We start from the raw sequence: 6,993 nt of genomic DNA on the forward strand, positions 1-6,993 counted from the left end.
TTCATGATATTCAAATTTGAATTGGACCACGTGAAAAATTATTATAGTCCTATCAAGCTGGGGCATGTTTTTTTTTTATAATTGCTAGATTCTTAATTTCTTGTAAATTTTAAATTATTCAATCAATATAATTTGTTTCAGAAGGGCGGTGAATAAAGTTTAGGAAGAGTGGGTGGTATCAAGAGGCAAAGATTTTTTTTCCACAGGAAAAAAAAATACCAACCCCTCCCCCACCACAACCACACAAAGACACATCCACACATTCTCTCAAAAAACACATAAAAAATGAATGTTAAATGGCGGGAGAGTTGTACTGAAGTTAACATTCTAGTCTGGGATAAAATGGATTATTTATAAGTGGACATTGCACTTTGAACGAGCTTTCCATAACTGCAATTACTCTTAAATCGATAATTTGTGTTTATTGTATTTTTGTTATTTGCTTTTCGTGCTTAGGACCGATTTAATCAGTCATTTCCAACTGATCAGATGTTGTGTTGTTGCATCACTGTCTCATTTTAGAGGACATATGAGCGATCAAAAACTTGTTAAACCCCGCCACATTCTGTATGTACTTCTACCAATCGTGTGGTTCAATGGTTGTCGTAGGTCGACGTCTGTCATATTTTTTTTTTTTTTTTTTTTTTCATTTCTGTTGTTTAATCAGGCCCTGGTCTTCTCTTTGAATTATTTCACATTTTTTCATGCTAGGTCTTTTAAAGTTTGACGGTATAAGTTTTGCTGATTGTCACACATCTTTGCCTTTCATCATGAGCAATCGTTGTGTCATAGGCAATCGTACCAAATGTTTTCATTTACATACAATTCCTAAAACTAACAATTTATAACCTGTATTGCATTCACAACTGACATTTTGAACATTGAAAGAGAGATATACTGATTGATTTATTGTTACTTTACGCACAGTGGCAAATATATTATACATATTCAGGACGAGAACAAATTAACAATTAATACAATAGGTACATGTAGTGCTTAAGGAAGGTGAACTGAGAAGAAGAGTCAGAAATTTTTGTCAGGGTTCTTTAACGTGTAGAGAGCATGGTAATCACCCTACACAAAGCATCTGATGGAAAGATCTCGACAGAACGTTGTCGCGTATTTATAAATGCCGCACAGTCAAACCGATGCCCCACTATAGCAAGGGTTTTTCTATCGCACTAGTGAATTCCACGGATTATGATATCTTGACCCGTGTCAACCCTTAGAGATAGAATGCACACAGCATTACTACTCAGTAATTGTCGAAACAAGATTTACAATGAGTGAGTGATTGGATAGGTGTGAAGTTTACATCCTTACATGTATGTTTTGTCCTGTACATATTGTCTTGTCTTGTGTTAACCATGTTTGTAAAATTGTGAATCTGTATACATCCATATTGAGGAGACCCACACGTAGCCTCTGGCTGTTGGCAATCCTCTTTAAATAAATAAAGAATTAAATTTAGATCTACAAACAAGTCGACATGACCGAAATCTTAAATTGACTTCCTATAGAAGTTGTTGTCTTTAGATAATATTTTTTATTGATTTTTGCCTTTTGGAAAACAATAAAAGATTGAAAGAACTTTAAACAGTAGAAATGATCAACATGAGAGGATCTTCAGAAGAATAATAGATTGAAAGAACTTTAAACAGTAGAAATGATCAACATGAGAGGATCTTCAGAAGAATAATAGATTGAAAGAACTTTAAACAGTAGAAATGATCAACATGATTGGATCTTCAAGTTCAGAATAATAATAGAACTGTTCAATGGACTTCGTTGATGAGTTCTCTTTAATGATATTTTTTACTTATTTAATTTGCAGTGTTATTTATATAGTGAACTCATTTTTGCAACTCTAATAAAAACAAAACAGTAAGTATAAGCATACAAATGATCAGATATAAAACTTCTACAAATAAATCAGCATGACTGAATTATTAGAATGTCCTTTTATGGTTAAAAGGCCATATTTACTTTTATATTAGAATTAATTGGAGACGTGAAATGATGCCAATGAAAGATAACCACTGATGTTCCGAAAGGTTTTATTGTTGCATATATTTTTTACAAGGATGGTTCAGGCTAAGCTATTTATATACTATAATGTCGTTACTATGCGTATGGTATATATGCAAACATAAGTTAGTACGTACGAACTGATCTTTAAAATTAGGAAACGCATATGCTCTTCCATGCTTGTCGAGCCTGCGACATTTATGTAGCGGGAACGAGACATTGCAATCATGGATTCTGTCATCGGCGTCGTCGTCAACATTTAGGTTCAGTTTGTGGTTAAAGTTCTTTTAGACATCAATAACTTTGTCAAACCTTAATAGACTTTCTGAAATGCACAGAGGCCTCGAGCATCACTGAAGAGACATTCATTGTCGAAATGCGCATCTGGTGCAGAAACATTGGTACCGTTAATGTTATTACTTCCACTGGGGCGATGCCTCTACTGTTGGACTGTTAGTCCCCGAGGTTATCACCAGCCCAGTAGCCAGAACTTCGGTACTTGCATGTAAATACGGATTTTGTGTTATTCAAATTTGCTGTTACAAAATTTTAGCAATTATTCTAAATTAAGGAATATATCTTCCTCATGCAAAGCTCTGATTCCTTGCGCGGCTTTGGCTATACTTTTTTGTCCTTTTTGGTTTATAGCTCTTCATCTTTTTAATAAGCTTTGGATTTTTAATTTGGCCTCGAGCATCACTGAAGATACATTAATTGTCGAAATGCGCATCTGGTGCAGAAAAATTGGTACCGTTAATGCTATTAGTCTTTTGCATTTAACAAATAGATACAGTCTGGAGTAAAATTTTGTAGAACACCAATTACTTTGTCAAACCTTGTTAAAATTTTATGAAACATTGTCAGCAGCCATTTTTTATGATTGAGAGATATTGTCTGAAGCACAATTTAAAAAAAATATACTTTTTCCAGGAAATTACTGATAGATGTACTTTTTGCAGTTAACATTGACTGACAGTTTGGGATTAAATAATTTTTATGATAAATTCATAAACCTTCATGGATTGTTATGTAACTTGGACAGATGCTTATATTCAAGATCAAGAAATAGCATCTAAAGATTTTTTTTTTTTATTTCAATTCCGCATTTTATTGATAAATGGGCTCACGCGTTTACCCTGAAAGTATCGCTGCAATCGCAATCGTAGGCGACACACAGGGTTCCGCACAACCCTTTACAAATTTCATTGTTATTTTTCAGATTGACAGTTTCTAAACTCTTTTTGGTGGAACTTAGTGATGATGTTGTTGTTTGCACTTCGTTTGAAAACTAAAGAAAGGTATTCAAGATAATATGAATACGTTTGTGCTTGCCGGATTTTTGTTTTTTATACGAATCATTTTATTCGATTTACATTTGTGTATACTATGAAGTTATTCAATAGTCTCAAGGTTTATACCTTTAATCGTCGTCGCCGTATATTTCGTTGTTTTTTCAAGAGTGTGTGTGTATTGGGACAGCATATGCATAATTAACAAAGTTCTATCTTTAATAAGTATTTGATTTGCAGTGTTATTTATATAGTGAACTCTAATGACGTTCCCTCCATGCATTCAGTTCTTGTTCTCCGAGTCTTGGAAACGAATTACATGGCTGTCTGTGTATTCTGAAATAAACATTGTATATATCACTGAATCATTGAGGATTATTTGATAACTACTTTATCGTTACAAAATATCGAAGAAAAGCATGTCTCATAATTCAAAGCATGTCTCATAATTCAAAGCATGTCTCATAATACAAAGCATGTCTCATAATACAAAGCATGTCTCATAATTCAAAGCATGTCTCATAATACAAAGCATGTCTCATAATTCAAAGCATGTCTCATAATACAAAGCATGTCTCATAATTCAAAGCATGTCTCATAATACAAAGCATGTCTCATAATTCAAAGCATGTCTCATAATTCAAAGCATGTCTCATAATTCAAAGCATGTCTCATAATTCAAAGCATGTCTCATAATACAAAGCATGTCTCATAATACAAAGCATGTCTCATAATTCAAAGCATGTCTCATAATTCAAAGCATGTCTCATAATACAAAGCATGTCTCATAATTCAAAGCATGTCTCATAATACAAAGCATGTCTCATAATTCAAAGCATGTCTCATAATTCAAAGCATGTCTCATAATTCAAAGCATGTCTCATAATACAAAGCATGTCTCATAATACAAAGCATGTCTCATAATTCAAAGCATGTCTCATAATTCAAAGCATGTCTCATAATACAAAGCATGTCTCATAATACAAAGCATGTCTCATAATTCAAAGCATGTCTCATAATTCAAATCATGTCTCATAATTCAAAGTCTTAAAATATCAAGCAGGAAGTTGAGCATTATGCATTAGTTACTCTTGTAAATTAGTTTAAACTGAAACTACAACTTTCATCTAAACTGATTATAAATGCATGGCTGACTGACGAATTATAAATCCTAACGATTTTAACTCCGTGGCAAAGCTAGCCTGATGTGTGATTTGCTAAATTGGTTGGTCCCGCCATGAAACTCCTCAAGTTTTCAAATATTTAAACATCCGTAACCTTTATTGTTTTGAGGACTGGGCGTTCTTGATGAAGATAAATCCAGAAACGTGCTTTTGACGCACTAAATTTCAATTATTTTGTTTTTTGTTGTGTGAGGTCTCGGATTTTAAAATTGGTCTCAATTATCTTTATAGAAACCGTATGCGTCGCAATGCGCCTCTAAAGCAGTATAATTGGTACGTATCTTTGAAGAAACCGTATGTGTCTCAATGCGCCTCTAAAGCAGTATAATTGGTACCACGTATCTTTGAAGAAACCGTATGTGTCGACATGCGCCTCTAAAGCAGTATAATTGGTACGTATCTTTGAAGAAACCGTATGTGTCTCAATGCGCCTCTAAAGCAGTATAATTGGTACCACATATCTTTGAAGAAACCGTATGTGTCGACATGTGCCTCTAAAGCAGTAAAATTGGTCTCAAGTATCTAAAGAAACCGTATGTGTCGCAATGCGCCTCTTAAGCAGTATAATTGGTACCACGTATCTTTGAAGAAACCGTATGTGTCTCAATGCACCTCTAAAGCAGTATAATTGGTACCACGTATATTCGAAGAAACAGTATGTGTCGGCATGCGCCTCTAAAGCAGTATAATTGGTACCACGTATCTCTGAAGAAACCGTATGTGTCTCAATGCGCCTCTAAAGCAGTATAATTGGAACGTATATTTGAAGAAACCGTATGTGTCTCAATGCGCTGCTAAAGCAGTATAATTGGTACGTATCTTTGAAGAAACCGTATGTGTCGCAATGCGCCTCTAAAGCAGTATAATTGGTACCACGTATCTTTGAAGAAACCGTATGTGTCTCAATGCGCCTCTAAAGCAGTATAATTGGTACCAAGTATCTTTGAAGAAACCGTATGTGTCTCAATGCGCCTCTAAAGCAGTATAATTGGTACCACGTATCTTTGATGAAACCGTATGTGTCGACATGTGCCTCTAAAGCAGTAAAATTGGCCTCAAGTTTCTTTGAAGAAACCGTATGTGTCTCAATGCGCCTCTAAAGCAGTATAATTGGTACGTATCTTTGAAGAAACCGTATGTGTCGCAATGCGCCTCTTAAGCAGTATAATTGGTACCATGTATCTTTGAAGAAACCGTATGTGTCTCAATGCGCCTCTAAAGCAGTATAATTGGTACGTTTCTTTGAAGAAACCGTATGTGTCGCAATGCGCCTCTAAAGCAGTATAATTGGTACCACGTATCTTTGAAGAAACCGTATGTGTCTCAATGCGCCTCTAAAGCAGTATAATTGGTACGTATCTTTGAAAAAACCGTATGTGTCGCAATGCGCCTCTAAAGCAGTATAATTGGTACCACGTATCTTTGAAGAAACCGTATGTGTCGACATGTGCCTCTTAAGCAGTATAATTGGTTCTATGTATCTTTGAAGAAACAGTATGTGTCGACATGTGCCTGTAAAGCAGTATAATTGGTACGTATTAATATCTTTGAAGAAACCGTATGTTTCGACATGTGCCTCTTAAGCAGTATAATTGGTACCACGTATCTTTGAAGAAACCGTATGTGTCTCAATGCGCCTCTAAAGCAGTATAATTGGTACCATGTATCTTTGAAGAAACAGTATGTGTCGACATGTGCCTCTTAAGCAGTATAATTGGTACCACGTATCTTTGAAGAAACAGTATGTGTCGACATGTGCCTCTAAAGCAGTATAATTGGTACCACATATCTTTGTAGTATAATTGGTACCACGTATCTTTGTAGTATAATTGGTACCACATATCTTTGTAGTATAATTGGTACCACATATCTTTGTAGTATAATTGGTACCACGTATCTTTGTAGTATAATTGGTACCACATATTTTTGTAGTATAATTGGTACCACATATCTTTGCAGTATAATTGGTACCACATATCTTTGTAGTATAATTGGTACCACGTATCTTTGCAGTATAATTGGTACCACGTATCTTTGTAGTATAATTTGTACCACATATCTTTGCAGTATAATTGGTACCACATATCTTTGTATGCAGTATAATTGGTACAACATATCTTTGTAGTATAATTGGTACCACATATCTTTGTAGTATAATTGGTACCACATATCTTTGCAGTATAATTGGTACCACATATCTTTGTAGTATAATTGGTACCACATATCTTTGTAGTATAATTGGTACCACATATCTTTGTAGTATAATTGGTACCACGTATCTTTGTAGTATAATTGGTACCACATATCTTTGTAGTATAATTGGTACCACATATCTTTGTATGCAGTATAATTGGTACCACGTATCTTTGTAGTATAATTGGTACCACATATCTTTGTAGTATAATTGGTACCACATATCTTTGTATGCAGTATAATTGGTACCACGTATCTTTGTAGTATTATTGGTACCACATATCTTTGTAGTATAATTG

The sequence above is a fragment of the Mytilus californianus genome, unplaced genomic scaffold, assembly GCF_021869535.1.
Source record: "Mytilus californianus isolate M0D057914Y unplaced genomic scaffold, xbMytCali1.0.p SCAF_6, whole genome shotgun sequence".
NCBI lineage: Eukaryota > Metazoa > Mollusca > Bivalvia > Mytilida > Mytilidae > Mytilus > Mytilus californianus.